The sequence below is a fragment of the Mauremys mutica genome, chromosome 2, assembly GCF_020497125.1.
Source record: "Mauremys mutica isolate MM-2020 ecotype Southern chromosome 2, ASM2049712v1, whole genome shotgun sequence".
In the NCBI taxonomy this organism is placed as follows: Eukaryota; Metazoa; Chordata; order Testudines; family Geoemydidae; genus Mauremys; species Mauremys mutica.
In genome coordinates, this window is record NC_059073.1 from 212,846,664 (window position 1) to 212,870,445 (window position 23,782).

Genomic DNA, 23,782 nt, shown 5'->3' on the forward strand with positions numbered 1-23,782 from the left:
CATGTCATATGATAACACTTTTTATTTCACTAGTATCTCAGGAGAATGTTAAACAGCAGCTACTAAAGTTAGTACTTTTAAAATCAGTGAGTCCAAATAACTTGCAGCCAAGAACTCACTGGACCATCAATGCAGATTTTTGATACCTCTTAGAACATCAGGGAAGTTCCAGAAAACTGGAAGAAACCAAATATTGGCACAACATTTAAAAGGGTACATGGAATGACCCGGCTAATTATAGACTTGTCATTCTGACATTGATCTCGTGTAAGATAATGGAGTGGCTGATATGGGACTCTATTAATAAACAATTAAAAGGCAGGTAATATAATTAAAGCCAATCAACATGGGTTTCTGGATAACTGATCCTGTCAAACTGATAATTTTAAAAAAATGAGATTACAAGTTTAGTTGATAAAGGCAATTGTGTTGATGTAGCATACTTAGACTTCTGTAAGGCATTTTACTTGGTACCTCAGGACATTTTGATTTAAAAGATAGAAAGGTATAAAATGAACATGGCACATATTATGCAACTGATAGGTCTCAAAAATGTAATTGTACATGGGGAATCATCAAATGGGTGTGTTTCCAGTGGGATCCTCCAAGGATCAGTTCTTTGCCCTAGGTGATTTAGCATTTTTATTAATGACCTGGACAAAATATAAAACCACTGATAAAGTTTGCAGATGACACAAAAATTTGGGAAGTAGTAAATAATGAAGAGGACAGGTCACTGGTACAGAGTGATCTGGACCTCTTGGTAATCTGGACGCAAGCAAACAATATGAGTTTTAATATGGCTAAATGTAAGTATCTAGGAACAAAGAATGTAGGCCATACTTACATGAAGGGGCATTCTATCGTGGGAAACAGTGACTGAGAAAGATTTGGGGGGAGGAGGTGGTACTGGTGGATAATCAGCTGAGCAAAAGCTCCCTGTGTGATGCTGTGACGAAAAGGGCTAATGTAATCCTTGAATGCATAAATGGGCATTTCAAGTATGAGTAGAGAGGTTATTTTATCTCTGTATCTGGCACTGGTGTGACTGCTATTGGAATACTATGTTCAGTTCTGGTGTCCACACTTCAGGAATAATGTTGATAAATTGGAGAGGATTCAGCCAAGAGACATGAGAATGATTAAAGGATTAGATAATATACCTTTAGTGATTCAACTCCTTGAGTTTATCTATTTAGCTCAACAATAAATGTTAAAGAGTGACTTGATTTCAGTGTATAAATTACTATATGGGGAACAAACATTTAATAATGGGCTCTTGAAATTTAGCAAAGAGAAGTACAACAATGCAATAGCTGGAAGCTGAAGCTGGACAAATTCACACTGGATATGAGGCGTTATCAGTGACGGTAAGTTTTTCCAATCACTGAATTTTTAAGTCAAGATTGAGTGTATTTCTAAAGATATGGTCTAGGAATTATTTTGGGGATGTTCTATCACAATTGTCCCTTCTGACCTTGGAATCTAAGGCGATGAATTCAGAAGGAATTTTTGGACAGTCGCTGCAAAAATTCATGAAACATTCAGGGGTATTTGTAAAAATACTCACAAACACCAACTGGTTCTCCAAATGCTCAAGAATAATGATTAATAGGACCTTCTCCAAATCACAGCAAGCTGAAATTGGTGCTTTTATTCATAGAATATAGTCACATGCCTGTTTTTGTTTTACTGATAAAACATTTGTTACCATAACTCAGAATTAGAGCTGGTCCAGTTGTATTCATGAAGTGACAATATAGAAAAAATGGCACTGGTTAGCTGTACCAATAAAACCTGATGCATTTAGGGCTGTTTTAACATTGCCAAGTACAGTGGAAGGGATGACCAGTCTCAGCCTATTTCTTTAGACCATGTTAGCTCCCTGCTTTAAAGGAAAAACAGCAGAAGTGTACTCTTGCTTCTCTCTCGCAAACTATTCAATTCAGAATCAAGGCCCAAGTTAGGTCCTGGTTCTGCATGAATGGAACTTCTTGCTCATGCAAAGAACTGTTGAAACAGCTGGGGCTTGACACATGCACACAGTGATCTGAAAGAGTACCTCCTCCCTCCCAATACATTCCTTTACTGCTCCATGATGTTATATGTAGTTTTAAAAGCTACAATAGATAATGCTAATCCCATGTGATTTCTAGATCTACACTCTCAGGACTTCACATTTCTGCATTCCTGAATGTTTGGTCTAGTGTTATGAATTGGCCCTTTAAAGATAGTCATTATTTTCTCCCTTCATTGACTGTCCTGTAGCTTTAATTCAGGAGAGACAGGGATGTTTACACATTAACAACAAGCTGTGTGGGTATACCAGCTCATTATAATTCATAAACTATACACACACAGATCACTTTTTCCTTGATATTAGCACAAAGTTAGCTGACTTGAAAAACAAAACAAAACACTGGAGTTTGTGTGTTTTGTTTTGTAAGTCATCTGAATCCCAGCCACGCAAAAGAAAACTTTATAACTGATGCTTGAGATATAAGTCACTCAGGGAAAACATTTTATAAAAAAATCCTTAGCTTTGATTTTTCAATCTTCTGTTCTGATAAACCATCAGCAACTCCCTCTTACTCTTTTGTTTTTCCATTATATATAATATTTTGTTTTAATTTAAAAAAAAATCATTACCATTAGGAAAACCTACAAAACTAGAGGTCTTGTCAGCACAACTTTGTTTTTTCCCTTTAGACTTTAGCAATTTGCTTTCCACAATGATTGTGGTGTGTAAACTCCCTTACCATTTGTGTTTAATGTAGAGCAGTTCACCATACTGCATGCTAAAGAATTATGCTGGCTAAGTCTCACTCTCAGCACTATGGAAAGACTGAACATCTCAAAGATGAACCTATATATCTTGGGGGAGCAATGGTCAGCCAGAGGATGAGCGGGTTCAAGATATTTATTAGTGTTGATCTCTGTAGCCCACCCGCAGGACATGCTCGCTACTAGCAGTGTGATACAATGTAGTTGGCATCTAATAGGAAAAGCACTAAAAATATTTTTTTAAAAAGGAGGAGGAAGGATTCCTTTGACAGGAACAATTTGTGTTGTTGGCATATTTGGTATTACCTGTCGGTAGTTTATTTAAAATCCAGCTCAATAATTATGGGCCCCTCAGAGGTCAGAATTTCAGAAAAATTCTGAGGGGGCAAAGTTGTGTCAGCATATAGAGCATTATATGTGATTATACCATATCCTGCAAAGTCAGGGGAGCAAAGTGGAAGACATATAGGCCAATCAAAAGTCTGGGGAGGCAAACCAAGGTCAGGGGACAACTGCCCCCTTGTCCTATAGAGCCGAGCCTTCACTTGCTATCTCCACACCTGTGCAATTGAACCAGGGGATCCTCTTACAGAATACTGAAAATTTGTAGTGTGGACAGGACCATAATTATGTCCCATCCCACGACTAAAGTCTTGGCTATGCCAAAATTCTACCCCTTTCATGCAGTCTGGTTGCATCATGGTTAATTGCCATCCAGATTAAGGGCCAGATCCTTAGTTGGTATAAATTGACATAGCTCCATTAGCTTCTAGTTGAAGAAGTGACCTTACAGCTCAGGGACCAATCATGCTGTAACCCAGTCAATTGTTTGGGAGGATAGGGACCTCACTGCAGGTTAAACATCTTAAGGAACACTGTAGTTGTAAGTAAAACATTTAGATATTTAAATAAAAAAAAGAGTATGGTCTTAGACAGGTAAGCATAGCAAAAATGTTATTTTCATTATTTCTTTTTAAATTTTAATAAAAATGGTGAGGGGTTGAGTTAGCTTACCAACCCCCACCCACTCCAATAAAGCACTCTCCTCCCTCAGTGCTGTGAATCTAAATGCAACAGTGGTGTGTTCAATTTGTGAGACTCAGGAAGGGGAACTGGCTAGACAAAAATACCCTGATCACTATTTGCATTATTCAAGATGAGCAGAATCAGAGCACAGTCCAGGTGGGAGGGGAGTTTCCCAGCAAGAGAATAAGAAGTCAGTTGGGATCTAGCCCAGAGGTAGGCAACCTATGGCATGTGTGCCAAAGGCAGCACACAAGCTGATTTTCAGTGGCACTCACACTGCCCGGGTCCTGGCCACCGGTCCGGGGAGCTCTGCATTTTAATTTAATTTTAAATGAAGCTTCTTAAATATTTTAAAAATCTTATTTACTTTACATACAACAATAGTTTAGTTATATATTATAGACTTATAGAAAGAGACCTTCTAAAAATGTTAAAATGTATGACTGGCATGCGAAACCTTAAATCAGAGTCAATAAATGAAGACTCGGAACAACACTTCTGAAAGGCCGCCGACCCCCGGACGAGGCCAAATCTGGAGGCCTTAATCAGCCTTTAAAAACAACAACACCCTCCCCCCTCAAAAAAACCCTCAGTCCTTACTCAAGAAAACACCCAAGTTCATTGAGAGTTTGCTGAGTCAGGACCTCAGGCTTGGTCCACAGAGAATATGAACTGCATAGCTCTGTGGGAGCCTAATCTCCCTACCAGGAGTATTATGTATGTATTTGGCAGACAGAATGCTAAGAGGGGCCTTAAGACATATCAGTGAAATATAAAAATATGAAACGAGAGACCAGAAGCTCATTTAGATGCTTTTCAGCCACTTGCTGCTGTAAGATGGGCGAGGGGCGGGCGAGAGGAGATCTGTGTCTGGCAAAATGGCATGTTAAGGGTGTCAGCTAGAGAATGATGAAAATATCTCAGTCAAGTGACAAGAAGCCAGTGGCACATCAAATAGCAAAGGAGGACTATGCAGATAACAGCTGTCTGACAAGGGAACAGCTTCCGCTGATTGGATGCCGTCTCCAAGGAACGTGGACTGATTCTTTGCTTCCTGACCTTGAAAATGGAAATAATTTTAGAGGCAGCTTTCTCCCATTTGCAGAAGTGTAAGCACATTTGTTTCTTTCAAATTCATTTGAATACATACGACAGAGTCCATGAGAAGGGAAGGTTACTCCTCATTTATCAGAGAGTGTTTTACTGTCCCCACAGGGGCCAGCTGCAGTTTTTAATATAAGTGACAGATTTAAGTTCTGGGGTTGACTTTTGTCTCACATAAAAGATGAGACAAAGGCTGAGAACATGGCGGAGATCCTGGGGCTAGGAGGGAGATATGTTCTGAGCAAAATTTCCTCACACATTGGATGTGTGTTTGTGTGGGGAGGGGAGAGGAAGAGTAACAAGTTGTGGGGCTGAAGTCAATGCTGGGGGAAGAGTGAAAATAAAACAGCATAATTTCACTGGCACTCTTCCAGCTAACCTGAGCAGACAAGAGGGAAGTCTGGATATCACAGCATGATTATGGCAGATGTCCTAAATTTCCCCCATTCAAAATTCTTAAAGAAGACTCTATACAAACAAGTATTTTCTTTGCTTATTACCAAAGTAAACAGAATTCTGGCCTTACCTCTGAGGATTGCTCCTCACTAAGGTCTAGAACTTGCAGGAATTGAGCACTTTTTTAAACACAGCTGAGCACCCCTGTCTCCCACTGAAGTCTCTGGGGGTTGATGGTACTCGGTGCCTTTCAGGATCTGTAGAATCTCTGAATAGGTGGGGCAGGGCTGGGCCCTTTTCAATTTGATATTCTACTTGTCCATGCTCATCATTTTAATGCAAAGTATAGTTGCAAGATGAAAAAAAGATGATTGAAATGTCCATTGTGGTTTATTGAACTGAACTCCATTTGCAGCAGCCTATATTCTGTCCCTATCTCACTCACTACCCCTTTCAGCCAAGATGAATGTAGGGCTATGTGTATATATAGTCATAATCAGCGCTTCAACTACCTGAGCTCTTCTGCTGGACTGAGCGCACTGCAGACCAGCAGGGGAGAGCAAAGTGACTGTCACTTTTGCAGTTCTGTCTCCAACAAGGGGTTCAGCCTCCGGCATATAGAGCTGTGTCCTGGGCATGGGTCTAAATTCTACCCTGTTTGATGCAGTTTCCAAGGGACTAGCTGGCAGCCCATAATGGGTGGAGAAGAGCATGTTCTGGCCTCTCCCACCAGAGCCAGGTTCTCAACGTGCACCTGCATCGAGGCCTGCTAGGAAGGGGGCTGTGTCGGGTTGTTCTGCCAGCTCTAAGTCAGATAGATCAGATTATTCTCCAGTGGTGCAAACCAGATCATTTATGGGTGGAATAAAGGATCTAGGGGTTTTTAGAGCAGCTAATTAAGGGTGAAGTGCTAGAGGTAGCAGTGCAATGAAAGGCATACGACAGCACCCTGGGTGTGCTGTGGAATGGCCCTCTCCTAAGTGCAGAGGTGCACCTGGGACACAGGCCCACAAACATACATGCTGTATGGCAGAAACCGCCACCCATGGCCACTATTCTTGCCCCTACCCTGCAGTAGATAAGTCCCAGCTACAGTAAGTTGGAGCTGAAGGGCCTGTTCTTCAGGTACTCCAGTAAGGCGTACATAGGGCTGCCTACTCAAACTAGCTGAAATTCACTACTGTGCAGAAGGCCAAAGCAGGCACTGAACAGAAGCAACTTTCACCTGCTAGGTGCTCTTTCCCACAGATTCCACCCGAAGTGGGGTATTGGACACATTTTTCAAATTTGCTGCCTTTTGACGGTTCTCTCTCAAGCTTTCTGAAATTGGAATGTTATTTAAAATTGGGTGAAGCAGAACCAGGACACATGACCTACATAACGGGGCATCTAGCACAGACAATCACCTTAGGAGGGCTGTGCTAGACTTTAAGAATAACGTGTTCTTTAGTTAGACATGACAAAGCAGAGTGAGTGTAAGTCAGACATTTTCCCAGCTTCTTTGTGGGGATGACAGCATGTTGTCAGGATTGGGCTGGGTCCTGAATAGAACCTCTGTGCATTCATAAGGTTCCCTTGGCCTAATTGGAACTGGTGCACCCAGGGGAGAAAAAGCAACAAAATTGTTTTTAAGCTCTGAGCAATTATAACACCCCTTAAAGTGCCAGTATCACTAAGAGGATTTGTGCTGGATTATATCTAGTAGTAACATGATGTAATGCTGCACGAACACCACAATCCACAGCAGGCCTGATTCTTCAAAGTCATCCACGTTTGGGAGAAGAGGGGGGAGAAGAATCAAGGATGGGGGAACTTTAGCTATAACGTCATTTCTTGATTTTTTTTTAAAAGCAAAAGAAGAAGTCTTAAATGAATGTTACAATTTACATGTGAAATTAACAAAAGCAAGGAAACTCAAAGCTACTCCGCTGCCACTTCAACCTCAGCTCACCCTGTTGTACAGCGATATTGTAAAGGTCTCAGAATAGCATGTGATCACATATGGCATACTACTAAGGCTCAACGGGTGACTGAAGGATGGAACAAAGAGCCCTAATGCTGAATCTTTGTATCTCTAGGTTTAGATCTTTTTTAAATGTTATTTTAAGAAGGTTAAGTATTCCTTCCTTTCAAGGTTATTTTAATTGTAATATGATGGAGTGGGTAGACCCTAACTGGTGAAGGGAGAAAATCAGCCTAAACAAGGGATTTATATGGGTCTGCCCTCAGTGTAGGGATTTCAGAGGAGCAGGGCTGGACGCAGCTAGTGATCATCTCACCCTCAGAAAGATGGAAGTGAGTTTATATGAATGGCAGGGAGGATGGCATTTTGATTAAGGTTATGGACTGGGAGTCTGGAGATCTTGCTTCAGTTCCTGTTCTGCTACAGACAGTGTGTGACCTTGGGCACTGCACTTCATCTCTGTACCTCAGTTCCTCAACTGGTAAAACGGGAATAGCATTTTCCTGCCTTATTGGCCAGGGGAATTTGTGAAAATACCAGGGGTTCTGAGCACCTTGTAATGAATGTAATGGTAGCTATATGGAGTATTTAAGCTAGATAGAAAGGAGAGGACTTGGACATTGTGGAGTTACAGGGAGAAGAAACTGAATTTAGAGCCTCTGTGCCCAAACTTGGAAGCCAACAGCAGCTGGAAAAGGCTCAGGGGCCCTGAACCACACCCATGGCTGAATAGCACATTATGCAATTCAGAGGGCGTACAAAGGTAATCTTAAAACACCTTCACAGACAGAAAATCCCAGGCCAATTGTGCACTAGGTTGATATTCTCTGGCACAGATAAGAGTAGCCTGAGATCTGCCTTTTGGCAGCCAGAAAGCGCCTGGTCAGAGGGAAGCAGTGACCCTTTTCCTCTAAGACAGCAGCAGGGAGATGGTAGCTAAGTAGCTAAACTGGCCTTATGACCGACTCTAATGAGGACACTCTGGCTGACTATGGAGCCTGGAGGCCTGTTTTGTCTAGTAGTGCAAAGCATCTGCAGTACAAGGTGGGGAAATGAGGCTAAGTTGTGCTGCATTATACTTCACCTCGGAGTTTGGCTCTGACTATAGACTGACCTGACCATGCTCTTACAAGTATTGTAATTGATTGATGAATAGGATACTTTCATATTAGCCCCTTGGTAGACTTTGTCACTAGTATATTACATTTATTTTGCAGAGACAAAATAAGTACACCCAACTTAACTCTAATCCATCCTATTGAAACCCACTCAGGGAATAAATTCACTTCCCAATATACATCAGGTGAGGCTATAATATATGAACAACTAGCATCAAGGACTATGGCCCAGGTTCTCTGTTGCATCCGCTTTCAGCTGCATATGGGGGAGCAGAGAGGTGTCATGGAGCAAGTTACAGCTGCCTGATTCTCTGGCTACATCAGCCGAGTATGATGAAATTCAGATATACAGATCAAGACGAACTGTTAGTTCTTTGGTGTTTGAATCGGCTGTACATTTGGTGGGATATCACTCGATAGGGAATTGACTTACAGTGAAACTCTGCTTACAGTGAAGTGGTATGAAAGTCATAGGAAAATGGAGGCATAAAGCAAATGAACTCCCCTAAAGCTCTGCAGCAGCATTTCTGAATAGAATTTTTTGGGGGCCATTTGATTTTTCAGAAAAAAAAATAGTTTTCCATGGAAGACAGGTACTTTTTGCAATAAATAAATAAATATTGTTTAATCAAAAACCTGATTTTAAGAAAATTTTCAGATAGCCCTAATGCAGAGGACTTATGCACAGCGGTTAATGACCCACAGTGAAGTTTCAGTCTACTAGTGCTAATATCCTTGTTTGCAATTATCACCTAGGAAATGAGTGTTAATGTAGATTTTTGCATTCAGAGGGCCAGATGTTCAGCTGGCATAAGTTGGCACAGCTGCAGTGACTTCCATAGAGCTGTGCCAATACATGCCAGCTGAGGATTGAGCCCAGAATTTATTAGATTACAGTTTACCTTAAGGGTTAAAATAAAGCAATCCAGCCACTTTGCATCCATATGCTCACTTTAACACCAGTTCATTTAGCTGGAAGATGTTGTAGGTCAAACTGATGAGTGGTTAAGCAGTAACAACAAAGCAGCATGCAGGATCACGTATTGTCCATTTTATAGGTTTTGTTGTTGGTTTTTTTAAGGGAGGCATTTTTGGAAAGGAGCTAGCAAGGAATATGGTGACTTGACTTAATATAGCAACTAAGCTTTGGCCTGTGGCCCCTTTAGTTTAGCAAAGGGCTGCTTTCCTTTCTTCTGTAAAACACTCTGATTGATCAGATAACTTTTTAAAATGGTGTCAAAGGGAAGATGGCCTGATGCCTAGAAAAAAAAATACTAATTTGTAATTTTAAAATGTCAGATTTCTGTGAAGGGGGACATAGGTGCTGTGTCTAAGTGCTACATTGCTGGAAATGTAGCACAGCATACATTTCCCCAGTTTACTACACTGGCTGTTATGTTGTACCTCATAGCTTAGAATCAATAATGTCAAGGCAATTTCCTTAACATGCCATCTATAAGATTATGGAAGGGGGACAGAGGAAAGGTTTTCCTTAGTGGCTAATGCCTTAAAGTTCAAATGAGGCAATATATAGTAAAATAAATTCAATCTCTATTTTCACTCCTTGCAATTTTAGTGGAGACTAAATGAAATGGAACTGTGTTGATTCTAGCCAGTTCAATATCTCTTCACTTTCTAATAATCAAGGTCATTTTTACCTTCATGGAAAGAGAAGCCAAATATAAAATACTCATCCAGACTGAACAAAAACATTTTGCACTTTTTCAAAAGCCAGGTAGATGACTGATATATTATGTAATTCATTTCATGGCACACAGCTGAATGTTTTTTATAGATAGTGTTTAACCTTGCCAGGTTTGCACTGAGGTAATCACCCCTTTGAGGATAAAAAAAAAAAATCACATTTAACATTAGAGGAAGGGGGGGGGGAAATCTACAGCATGCAACAGACCTATCCAGAGAGATGATGATTAGATCAGTTTTTACTGCTATATTATTAGCCAGTGGTTGTTATAACATCAGAAATACCATGATAACTGCTTAGACTGCATTTTGGTACAGCCGGCGAGGGATGACAAAACAATAATGTAAGCTGTATTTCTGTCCTGACTAATAGGGCCGGCAAATAGATTTATAAAAGTTTGCTCATATTTAGTGTTGGAGATATTCTAAGACTACTGGAGCTTCACTTGTGTTTGACTTTATGATGTTAATTGATTAGTGGTGCTGGTATATGGTGGTAAGGGAATAGAGGAAGGGCAAAAGGAATGGTAAGGGCTGGTCTACACTACGAGGTTAGGTGGAATTTAGCCACGTTAGGTCAATTTAAAAATGAATGCGTCCACACAACCAACCCCGTTCCGTCGACCTAAAGGGCTCTTAAAATAGACTTCTGTACTCCTCCCCGGTGAGGGGAGTAGCGCTAAAATCGACTTTGCTGGGTTGAATTTGGGGTAGTGCAGACGCAAATCGACGGTATTGGCCTCCGGGAGCTATCCCAGAGTCCTCCATTGTGACCGCTCTGGACAGCGCTTTGAACTCTGATGCACTAGCCACGTACACAGGAAAAGCCCTGGGAACTTTTGAATTTCATTTCCTGTTTGGTCAGCATGGCGAGCTCAGCAGCACAGGTGACCATGCAGTCCCCCCAGAATCGGAGAGCGTAGAATATTTATTATATATATTATAATATAAATATATTACGGTCATGCAGTCCTCCTGCATTGATAGGGCACAGCTTAATGCCTGGAGGCATACAGTGACAGAGGCCAGGAAAGAATTAAGTGAGCACGAAGAGCGGAGGCAGGATGCGATGCTGAGGCTAATGGGGGAGAAACGGACATGATGAAGCGTCTGTTGGGGCTGCAGGAAAGTCAACAAGAGCACAGACCCCCACTGCATCCACTGTATAACTGCCTACCCATGTTCCATAGCCTCCTCACCCAGATGCCCAAGAATGCAGGGGGAGGGGGGAGGGGAGGCTCCGGGCACCCAGCGACTCCACACCAGAGGATGGCCCAAGCAACAGAAGGTTGTCATTCAAATGGTTTGATTTTTAGTGTGGCTCCAATAAGCAATGTGGCCTTGTCCTTCCCGCCTCCCGCACCCCACCCAGGCTACCTTGTCAGATATCTCAGATATTTTTTTAATTAATAAAGAAAGAATGCATGGTTTCAAAATAGTTACTTTATTTTGAAGGGGGAACAGTGGTTGGCTTACAGGGAATTAAAATCAACAAAGGGAGTAATAAAAAGGTAATAATAGGAGATATACCAATCTCCTAGAACTGGAAGGGACCTTGAAAGGTCATTGAGTCCAGCCCCCTGCCTTCACTAGCAGGACCAATTTTTTTTTTGCCCCAGATCCCTAAGTGGCCTTCTCAAGGATTGAACTCACAACCCTGGTTTTAGCAGGCCAATGCTCAAACCACTGAGCTATCCCTCCCCCCCCTCCTTGATGTGTTTTTGCATCAAGGAAAAACACACACAACTGTCACACCGTAGCCTGGCCAGTCACGAAACTGGTTTTCAAAGCCTCTCTGATGCACAGCACGCCTTGCTGTGCTCTTCTAATCGCTCTGGTGTCTGGCACAAAACGATTGTCTGCCGTTGCTTTCATGGAGGGTGGCAAAATTGGGCCCATAATTTGCTGAAATTAAATAATTTGAAAAGCATGGGTCCAAATCCTTACTTGTGTGAATGAGGACCACTTTCACAAGTAGTCTCAAGTTCAGTGGGAATAATTCAGTGAATGAACTGTACTCAGGTGAATAGAAGGTCATAGGATCAGGTCTGTTCTCACCTGATATTTATCAGGTGTCTAGTTCAGAAGCAGAGGTTTATTTTTTCACTAAATCCATATATGGTTCTCAATGGGGGTGGGACAGAGAAATGACTGGTTATATGAAATGCAAACTATTCAATATGTCCATATGCACTACCAAGAACCATGGCAAGCATAATTAGTAAAGGCTTACATGCCTAGAGGGACCTTGGCATTACAACCCTCAGCATCAATGCCTAATTTTAGTAGCCTATTAAAAAAACCCACATCACAGGAAACATCATTGCATTTCACAAAAGCCTGAGTTAGGCACCTAGTCTTCCTATATAACGAATGGGGAGAGATGCCTTAGAATGAAATTCACAAAAGCCAGCATGCTAGGTGGGAAGCCCCCTAAAATAGCCAATGGGCGATATCAAGGGCAGAGGTGTATGCTAAGCTATGCCCCTCTTAGAGATAGGCACGTAAGTCCTGGTTACAGGGAGGAACCAATCGCTGCTTGTGATTCTCAGGTGTGAGCTCTCTTCTGGAGTTCGATACTTAAGGGTGTGTGTGGGTGTGGGGGTGGGTGTGGGTGTGCGCAAGGAATGACAGGGAGAGGAGGATCTCCAATACAACTTAGCCTAAAGGTTAGGGCACTGAACTGGGATCTCCTACATCCCAGGTGAAGTCCCCTCTTGACCTGATAAGGAAGAGTGATTTGAACAGGGATCTGCCACCTCTCAGGAGAGTTCTCTAACCACTGGGTTGTGGGTTATTTTGATGTGGGGTTTCCCCAATTTCTCCTGGGGAAGCTGTTGCACTTTGGATTAAATAATTAAAGAGTCATTGGCTGACTCAGAGAGAGAGAGAGAGAGAGAGAGAGAGAGAGAGAACGAACATATGTGAGCAAGCAAGCATAAGAATATCCATCAGGTTATAGTCAGAGCATTCACCAGGATGTGCTAGATCCAGGAGCCAGTTCCCCAGCTCCAATTACTTTGCCCATGATCCACAATGGAACAACTTCAACAAGAGATGGAGGGAGCCCCACATCAGAATATCCCATAGCCCACTGATTAGAGCACTCATCATCTGAGATCCCAGTTTAAGTTTCTCCTCATCAGGCAGAACTGGGAGTTGACCAAGGGGTTTCCTACATCATAGGTGATTACCCTAACCACTGGGCTAAAAGTTGAGGGAGCTTTTCCTTCCCGCCATGGCCATGTTTTAATAGCTTGCCTGCAGGGCCCGATCTGGTAGGCAAATTCAGAGCACACTTAGTGGATCAGGCCCTGCAGGCAAGTTACAGAGGAGCATCTATCTTCTTCCCCCAGTTTGTGGGGCTTAGGCAGGAGATGGAGTCCATATGCCTACAGGGAGTCAGCAGCGCACATGCCCAGAGGAAGAAACAGGTGGCTAGGGACCTTTTTCGGCAAAATATTAAGTGCTTAGGGAACTTCTAGGCACCTCCAGTGTTAGGCGGGGGGGTTGTGTATTGCAGAGGTGCACAAACTGGGACTTAGGCACTTAACTCCTTTTGTGCACCGAGGCTTAAATTAGTAAATACAAGGGCCAAATCCTGCAAATCTTTACTCTTGTGATTAATGCAGGGAAGAGTCTAATTACGGTCAATGGCTCTGTTCACTTGAGCAAGGATTATTCAATTCACCACTTGTGCAGACAGCCAACATGTGGCCTATGACCCAAAATAGAGCTTAAATGGTGCCGATGCCTTTTGCTGCCTCTCTTCAGTGGAAGAAGTTTCCCTTTTAAGAAAGTGTTGGCAGGATCAGGCTCAAGGATAGCATATCATCACTAGTAGGTGTGTGCTTTTCTTCATAACAACCTAATTTACCCTGTTTCTTAAATGCACGACCAGCTAAACAGAGAGGCCAGATCAAGTCTCATGCAGTTTAAATCACTTTGTAGACCATAGTGGACATCCTCGAATCTCATTATGGCCTTAAGCCTCATCTACACTGCACTTGCATCATTAAAACTTGTGTGGCTCAGGAGTGTGAAACACCCCGAGTAACAAAAATTTTAATGATGAAAAGCACCAGTGTGGACTGCACTTTGTCAGTGAGAGATGCTCTCCCACCCACAAAACTATCACCCTTTATTGGGGGTGGTTTTATTTTGCTATCAGGAGAGCTCTCTCCTGGCAACAAAAAGCTGCTACACTGCGCACACAGTGTAGTTGTAGCCTTAAGTGACTGATAGATGTTAGCAAGTAGAAGAACTAGATGTATTCTCTGAACACATGCTGTTGTTACAAGCTGGGTGAAATATTGTTATGCATTAAGTTAAAGCCTTGTTCAAATTGATGTGTGAATGCACCCTTCATTTAAGATAGTTATAATAGACAGCTAAGGGGCCACAACTAAAACAAGGCCTAACTGGGTTGTAGCCATGTGGATGAAGGGAGTTTCCCCAAGGGGGTAGTGAGAGCAGACGTGTGTGGGTGTGCAATTCATGAAGAATCTGAGAACAGATTGTGACGTTGCACTCCATATGCTTTATCAAAATAGTGTGAATATGATGTAACTGGAATATGCTTTATGCGAAAGGTCTCTTGTAAGGTATCATTACAAAGCGTATAATCTGAGTGTGTTTATCCTATTTGTATGAATGTATCATTCTTGTGTCTGAAACTAGAAATATGAAGTATTACTCTGAAGTCCTATTGTAATTATGCAAAGTGTGGGCCATTAATGGTGGCTTGGCATCTTGATGGCTCCCATTAACTAGGACAATTGGTTGAATGGCTCTGTTTACTTGCAGAACTTCCTGGGTAGTGCCGGCCAGCCTTGGAAGAATGGAGACTAGGGGTCTCACAGGACATGTGACGATGTCACATGATACTGGAATCCATCTTAAACCTGGTGCTTTTCCATTTAGCAGGAGGGGGTGGGAACCCAGAGAGAGAGACAAAGGATTCCCGCCTTGTGCCAAAGTTATAAAAGGGAGTAGAACAGAGATGTTCCAGTCATGTGGAATCCTCTGCTTTTCACCTAAGATGCCTGCTGGAACTAACAAGGTCTGTACCAGGGGAAAGGATTGGGCCCAGACTAGGAAGGAGTCTAGTCTGTGAAAGAAGCTTATTGGAACATGTAAGGGTGAGATTTACCTGTATTCAGTTTCTTAATGTATTAGGCTTAGACTTGCATGTTTTGTTTTACTTTGCTTGGTAACTTATTTTCTTCTGTTATTACTTGAAACCACTTATATCTTACTTTTTATACTTAATAAAATCACTGTTGCTTATTAATTAACCCCAAAAAAGTAATTAATGCCTGGGGGAGCAAACAGCTGTGCATCTCTCTCTATCAGTGTTATAGAGGATGGACAATTTCTGAGTTTACCCTGTATAAGCTTTATACAGAGTAAAATGGATTTATTTGAGGTTTGGATCTCATTGGGAGCTGGTGTCTGGGTGTTGGAGGCAGGTGACCTGCTGAGCAGTTTTTGGTTAAAGTCTGCAGCTTTGGGGGCGTGGTTCAGACCCTGGGTCTGTGTTGCAGCAGGCTAGCATATCTGGCTCAACGAGGTAGGGTTCTGGAGTCCCAAGCTGGCAGGGAAAACAGGCTCAGAGGTAATCTCAGCACATCAGGTGACAGTCCCAACGGGGTCTCTGTGACCAAACCCATCACATAGATAAGAATGAAGAGAGAGGCAAAAGCAAAAAAGGCAGCCAATAGCCTGTGATCACAGCATGACTGCTAGAGAGCATGCCTCAGAGTCTGCTGGCTAAAGAGGCTTGAGCTTGTAAACTAAGAAACTGCTCCTTTTGTTTTTGGTTCCTCTTGCACTTGGAGAAGATGGACTTTGTCCACTCTTTGTAAATAAACAAGATTGCATCATCGAATACAAGACTCCATCAATTTCTGCTTCCAACTGTCAAAACCCCAGATCCCCAAACTTAGACTGGCCACTAGGATCAAGAAGAGGCAACACTATGATCCTCCTTCTGTCATTGGGACAGACCCTTCTTGATCCTCAGCATGAGGATGCATTCCTGAATATATATATATATTCAGGAATGCATCCTCTTGCTATATATATATATATATATATACACATATATATACACACACACACACACATATATACATACACACACACACACACACACACGAGAGAGAGGGGCTTAAAAAAAACAGGCTTCTGTTCATATAAGAGTAGAAAGGAAAAGAAAAATGTAAAAGAAGTGAGGTACGAAGGCTTAGCCATCAACATAGAGCATGCATATCTGTACATATACAAACAATATTTGGTGCCATCATAATTCAGCTTTACAGTTCTTGCACCTGAAATGATTATGACAGGACACCACTTGAAAATATGTAGCCTCTATTCTAATGCATGAATAAGTAACGTAACATTTTAAGACTTCACAGAAAAGTGAGAGTCACTACAGGAGAACCCATTAAAATATAGCAATTGTAGAATAAAGTTGTATTAGAACAAGTCACTCACCATTAGGGGCACTGCTTTGTGTCACATCTGGGGATTAGCTATTCAGCAATCTGATGCCCCCTCCTTTGGTTGCTCACTCCTTGTTGTCTCTCTCTCTGGACTTGGTTGCTCCCTCTTCATGGTTTAGCTCTCTAGCCAGGTCACTATGATACCCCAGAAGGAAAAGACTTAAGTTAGTCCTGAGAGACTAAATCAGGCAGTCTTCTGAGACACAGCAGTCTGTGCCACTGTCCCAGTGGTCAGTAGGGGAACCCAGGCCATGCACTACAAGTTCCAGCACAGGCACCCTATGCCCTAACAACCATAGTCTACCAAACATCAGACCCTGTTGCTGACACCTCCCTATCTCCTGGCCCACCTCTAGGTTACCACTGGAATTTCCTCTTCTCCTTGTGGCTACTTCATCCCTCTCAGGTTCTTGCCACAGTCAGTATCCGAGGCAGGCTCATAGGGCCTACTCACTCCCTAGACTTCCTCCTTATATATAGCCACTTCACTAGGGAGTGACTGTAGAGTGCTTCCCAGTAGCCCCTTCCTGCTGTCACCTTATTGGCTTTATACTCAGTCTGGCTCTGCCCAGCTAGGCTTCATCAATTATCAGGTCCTGGCTCTCCTCCAGGTGCAACCTGACACGGGGTTAACTGGCCCTTCTTACCTCAGGCTTTGTGTGGTATAGACACCCGATCACGAAGTCCTGGGGTATATTGTTATTGTTCATTATTTCTAGTATGGGGCCAGGACTTCACCCCTTCTCTTTGTATGCATGAGGCAGAGGAAAAGAAAGTGGACACTCACACTAACTGTCCCAAGTGCACTATCATATCTACATAGCCTGCTGCTCTCTGTCTGCTGAGCTGCTACTACTCGTTCACATTCCAACAAATGCTAACATGATACGTGAAAAAGAGAACTAGATATTTGTTGAAGTGACTATATATTTTCAGACCCACTCCCTTCCTTCTTCGCCTGCCAACTATTGCAGCCAGCACCTCCCTTCCTGAATCTAAATGAAAACCCTTTGACAGCCATGTCTAGCTGGATGTGCAACAAAAATTCCTGGGGATGCAAATCTTTTCTTTGGCTGCGCTCTGCAAATCTAAAGAGGTCTTAGTGTTGTTATTCCTCATTGTTGACCTCATTCAAGCAACAATCTATCCTCTCTCATACTGTGTCTCCAGCCTATACACCAGTGCTGATTCTCTTTTGCAAACAGTGATCTGCGATATCACATCACAGATTCTCTTCTCCACAAGGTAACTTTAACTAACATGTGAGCCTTGCCTTGTGAAACTAGAGGGCTGGCTCTTATGATCCTTACTCATATGAGTAGTCCTTACTATGGGACTATTCACTTGGGTAAATATGACTCATGTGAGTAGCAACTGCAAGATTAGACCCTTAAAAACCAAATTTTCAAGTGCGCAGCAGCTACAACTTGGGTCAGATTTTCAAAAGTGCTTTGCACCACCAGTTTCTATTGCAATCCCTACAGTCAAGGACTTCTGAAAATGTGGCCACCTACTTTGGTGCCTAACTGGGATCTGAGCCCTTTTGAAAATCTAGTCCCAATTGCAGGTGCTAAATTGTGTGAAAATCTGGCCCAATATCTCCATGTGTTTGCACATTCCAGGCCAAATCCTGTTTGCCTTACACAAACAAGAAGCCCCATTAAAATCAAAGGAGATGGTTCTTGATGTGCACGTCCTGTCCTTTTTTTGAGCAACCATCTCTCAGCAGATACATGTAGCAGAGTACCTGAAATCCCCACAAGTTTTAGATGTCCATGATAAAAGACAATGCCTGTGTTTTGGCCCATGGCTATTTTTCATGTTTATTTGCTTATTTATTTCAGTGAAGTGCAATATGCCAGTTGATGTGCATCACCCATGTGCTGCATTACGGCTCTAGGTTGCCTTGGCAACTAGCGGAAAGAGTTTTGAAGAGCCAGAGAGGCCCATGCTAATGAAAACAAGTATTCAGGGAGCCTCTTCTCCAGGTGGGTGAGAAGAGGCTCCCTGCTGAGTTCCCTCACCCAGACTGCTTTCAAATAGACAGTTGTTTTGTTTTATTTTTTTCACTCCCCTCCGCTCCTTTCCACAGTAAAATGCAACTCCTGATTAAAAGTTCTGAGACAACTCTTTGAAGCCTCAGATTAATAGGTTTCTTTATGAATCCAAATTAGATGGTCAACATATTTTCCTTCAAAAAAAATACTATTATGGAAATGTTTGTTGTTGTTGTTGCCATCTTTTACATGTTTAATCTCCCACATGTGCATCTGTACCAGATGGTGCTGTGAGTAACAGTGGAGATAATCTTTGAATGCTGTCTTCATTAGGTTGAACTTAACCCTTGGGCTGCTGTAGATGCATGCTGCTGCCTCTCCCACTGCTCCCATTTGGCCACCAAACGGGCTCACGGCAGCAGTCTAATAGTGAAGGCTTTGTAATCCTGGGCCCTCTTAACAGGCCTGATCCCCCATATGCTCTGCACATAGAATTCCCATTGAATTCCAGGAGGATTCTATGCACCGAGCTCTTGTAACAGTGATTCTAGGCTGTTGAATTCAATGAGTCCTGCCCAAGCAGCACTGGTAGCCCAGTTTACCCTCCCACCATTGCACATGTACAGGGGTACCCTCGTGTGAGATGTGGGTATTGTTTCTTTATAATGGTAGCATGAAGTGAGATAAGAGGAACTGGGAAAGATCTTTGGCAACAGCTTTAACACAGAGAGAGAGAGAGAGAAGCTTTAGAAGTAATGCTATCTGTCTTAAGTTCCTTGTTCAGTGCAGTACTGCCAATGCCAGTCACTAAATTATAAATCAGGTTGCCAGAATGATGAGATTATCTTGATCATGAGATTTTAAAAAATAATAATGCATTTTGGGGGGTTGTTTTTATGTGTCTGCTGGTTTTTGAGTCTAAAGTGTACATGAGTATTTCAGAGTCAAAATTTAACCTGAAACGCCCTTGCAAAAATATGGAGTTCCCCACTGGAGGCTCAGAAGGAGACACCCCTTGCCCTCTCCTAATCTCTGGAGTGGGGGAGTTGCCATTTTATCCCTTTCCATTCGCCTCACTTAGCACTATCCTCTTTCTTTCCCCATCCCATCTCCTTCCCTAGCCCATTCGATCTTCTTTCAAGTCATATTCCCACTCCACGCTCCTATACAGACTCTCGTCCCTCACCTCCCCAGTTACATTCACCAACCCCTATAGGAAGGGGTATGTTATTCCCTTGATATATCCTGTGGCATTTGTTTGGTTTTTTTGTCTCCTTCTGCTGAGGTGTCAGATTTGGCCATGACTAGAGATGAGACACTGGATAGGGTGGGCTGGTGCTCTGAGGTGATACTGAGAATTCTCTTTCTCAGGTGCTTGTCTGATGTGTCTTGCTCACATGCTCTGGGTCTGATTGCCATATTTGGAGTTGGGAAGGAATTTCCCCCTAGGATTTTTTTTACCTTTCTCCGTAGCATGGGGTCACTTGTTAGCATCATCTGGGAATATCCCATCTAATCAGTGGCCTGCCACTGCAGGACCCTCAGCCACTGGTGCATCTCAGCCCATCCAGTTCTCTGCCCTTCCCCCCCACCCTCCAATGGCACACAATTGTTGAGTCTCCTGCAGGCTGAAATACTTTGGTCCAATTCTGGTTGCTGGGCTTGGTATGGGAGCTGGTTAGTATCAGTGGCCTGTAATATATAGGATGTCAGAGTGGACATCCTGGGAGGGAGGGATAGCTCAGTGGTTTGAGCATTGGCCTGCTAAACCCAGGGTTGTGAGTTCAATCCTTGAGGGGGCCACTTAGGGATCTGGGGCAAAAATTAGTCCTGCCTAGTGAAGGCAGGGGGCTGGACTCAATGACCTTTCAAGGTCCCTTCCAGTTCTAGGAGATTGGTATGATATGCTGGTCCCTTCTGGCCTTCATCTCTGACTGATTCTTTCCCTTTATAAAATCCTATCCCTCACATTTTCCCTCCACTCCTCCCCCAACCCCCAAAAAGGCCTTGAGCACCCCAAATTCCTGTGCATACTGCTCAGTCTCTCTTTAGCCATCTCAGATTCTCTCCTGAATCCAGAGGTGAAAATAAGCCAGTACGGTCTGGTATGGCATACCGGCAAGAGCCAGTATGCCGTGCCAGACTGGACCAGCTTCTGCGGCGGTGATTTAAATGGCCCAGACCTCCAGCCGCTGCGGGGAGCCCTGGGGCCTTTAAAGCGCTGCCGGAGCTTTGGCAGCTGGGCTCAGGCAGGGATTTAAGGGGCCCAGTGCTCCACAGTGGCCAGAGCCCTGGGCCCTTTAATTTGTCCCTGAGCCCCAGGGCTCCCAGCTGCCTCTGCAGCTGGTAGCTCCGGGGTGATTTAAAGGCCCTGGGGCTCCTAGCCACAGCCAGAGCCCCAGGGCCTTTAAATCGTGAAAGGCCCCACCTCTTCTGGTTGAGGCCACACCCCTGCTCAGGACTCCGGTGTACCGGTAAGTTACTTTAAGTTACTTTCACCCCTGCCTGAATCCCACATTCCTCTGCATGACCCTCAATTTCTCCCTGCACCCACACATTCCCCTGCACCCTACATTCTCTGGTCTCATCATAGTTTCCTGGCCAGTCCAGCTCATTAACCACAGACCCCGGGGGAGGGGATCATCCCTGAATCTGCCTGGCTTCAGTCTCATTGAAATCAGTGGGAGGCAGCAGTTGTCATTACTGGGGGCAGTCTCACCTCCACATGCAAAGCCTGTAGGGAACCGATAGCCATCTTGCCTGAGCGCAGTTTGGCCCCCTTGAAAGTAGTGGGAGATGGTTGCCATTTTGAGTTAGGAAAATTTCACAGGTTTTGAAGACTGGAACCTGAGATCACACGAGGCTTTTACAAAAAAAAAAAAAAAAAAATCGAAACCCAACTCAAATCTTGCCAGGCTCATAGCCAAATCAGGAGAGTTGGTAGTGCTGCTGGCTATGAGAGCAGAAAATAGCTTTTTCTGGGATTCTTTACCCTGTGCCAGAAACCAGCTTGAGTTGAACCAGCATCAATGAGAGGAAAATAAATTGCTCAAATTTAATGCTCCACCAGCCTTTCAGTTTGATAATACCTACATGGAAGGAATGTGTCTCCTGGTCCCGAACCACAGTGAAGCTTATCACACACAGCAGTGAAGTATCGGTCAGCTTGTTAATCTATGCAATGGGGAGTGAAACTGAAAATGTTTCTAAATCATATGCCTTTGCTGAAGAAGGAGATAAGAATAACTATGACAACATTGCTAAAACATTTGTTGAGGGTTTCATTCCAAACTGGAATGTAATACGTTATTGGGCTTTACCAAAGTGTGCAGAGGCCTGGAGAAAACACTGAAGCGTTGATAAAGACCTCTATGGGAAAAAAAGCGCACAATGGCCTAAACTTCATTAAATGACTAGTGATTTTGGGGTGCCCAAGACACCTTTTGAGGCCCTAGTTTTCAAAGGGAAGGTGCTTGGCCCTTTCTGAAAATTAGGCTCCTTTAAGGTGTCGCAAGATGGCCACCCAAAAACTGAGGTTCATAAAATCACTCGGTGTGTTTGAAAATTTAGGTCCCTGTGATTTCAGTGTCAGTAAGGAAGAGCACATAAGACATTGTTTTGTAGCTGGGATTTTAAACAAGGAGCTCTCTGAAAACTTTTACAATGAATGCCTAAGGTGACCATGAATCAGGCTGTGCAATTAATATGGCAGGCTGTCCAAGCTGCCCAGCAGGAAAGTAGCTAAAGCATGGTGCAAGTAGCAGCCAAGGAATAAGCAGCATATTATACATTACAATTTTAATTTCTTACTATTAGTAAGTAATTATTATTGTACCCTTTCATAATTCTTGCATAACAGGTATAACCCTTGTGGCCAGAGGCATGTATGTGCTGGATCTGCCGTCTGGTTTACATTGCTCCAAGCAAACACAGAGCCCCTCCTGGCCAGGGTGGTGAGTTGCCTCTCACTCTGGTCCTGTTGTTGGAGGTTCGACCATCCTGTGATTTGCCAAGTCAGTGCATTGCTTGTGTTCAAGGACACCCCTGCATCTCTGCTCACTGAGCAGGCATGTTCCTGGGGTTAAATGAACACCCAAGATTTGTGATTACTCATTTGGGTATAGCAAAAACATCTAATCTCACCCATAATGCATTTCAGTGCAGAAATATTTAACACTTATATTACAGAATTTAAAGCACTTGATCTGCTCCTTGTGGTTTCTAAAGTCTGCAATATTATCCTGCCAATGAAAACAAAGACTGGGCCATGCAAAGAAACAGCTAGTTCAGCAAAAACTGTAGCTTCATATATCTGCAATGGAGAAGAGGAAAAACATCCTCTACCCACAGAAATGTTGCTCCATTTTGATCCTGAAACTGGCAATTTAGAATTAAAGGCATGTGAATTACACCAGAAGCATGGGAAGAATTTGCTTTATATTGAAACTGCTAAAAGTACAAGATTTTGTTGCAACCATTATGATACTGCATGCAGTTCTGGTTGCCCCGTCTTTAAAAAGATATTAGAAATAGAAAAGGTACAGATAAGGGCAACAAAATGATTAGGGGTATGGAACAGCTTCCATATGAGGAGAGATTAAAAAGACTGGGACCATTCAGCTTGGAAAAGAGACAACTAAGGTGTGTGTGGGGGGGATGAGACAGAGGTCTATACAATCATGACTAGTGTGGGGAAAGTGAATAAGAGTTATTTACCTCTTCACATAAACAAACCATGGGTCACTAAATGAAATTAATAAGCAGCAAGTTTAAAAACAAACAGAAAAAAGTACTTCACGCAATGCACAGTTAATCTGTGGAACTCATCGCCAAGGGATGTTGTGAAGGCCAAAACTATAACTGGGCTCAAAGAAGAGGATTCATGGAGGATATGTTCATCAATGGCTATTAGCCAAGATGGTCAGGGATACAACCCAATGCTCAGAGAGTCCCTAAACTTCGGAGTGCCAGATGCTGGGACTGGATGACAGGGGATGCATCACTTGATAGATTGACCTGTTCTGTTCATTCCCTTTGAAGCACCTAGCACTGGCCATGGTCAGAAGACAGGATACTGGGCTAGATGGACCTTTGGTCTGACCCAGTACAACTACGCTTATGTTCTTAATTCTGTTTTAACTGAAGCAACATCCCTTGGTCACCCTGGTCCATCCAGTCATG

At 43.1% G+C, this 23,782-nt stretch overlaps 1 long non-coding RNA gene across 2 annotated transcripts in view; it reads right to left on the minus strand.

Annotated features, from left to right (window-relative positions):
* The window catches only part of LOC123362957, a 70,975-nt gene that overhangs the window by 18,575 nt on the left and 28,618 nt on the right, over nucleotides 1-23,782 (minus strand). The window contains exons 2-3 of one of the 2 annotated variants that reach the window (XR_006576658.1): nucleotides 16,597-16,739; nucleotides 11,870-12,000 (exon numbers count right to left, since the gene is read on the minus strand). This is a non-coding gene — a long non-coding RNA (uncharacterized LOC123362957). Of the gene's footprint in view, nucleotides 1-11,869; nucleotides 12,001-16,596; nucleotides 16,740-23,782 lie in introns of those variants that run through there. The other variant, XR_006576659.1, reaches the window with a different exon arrangement.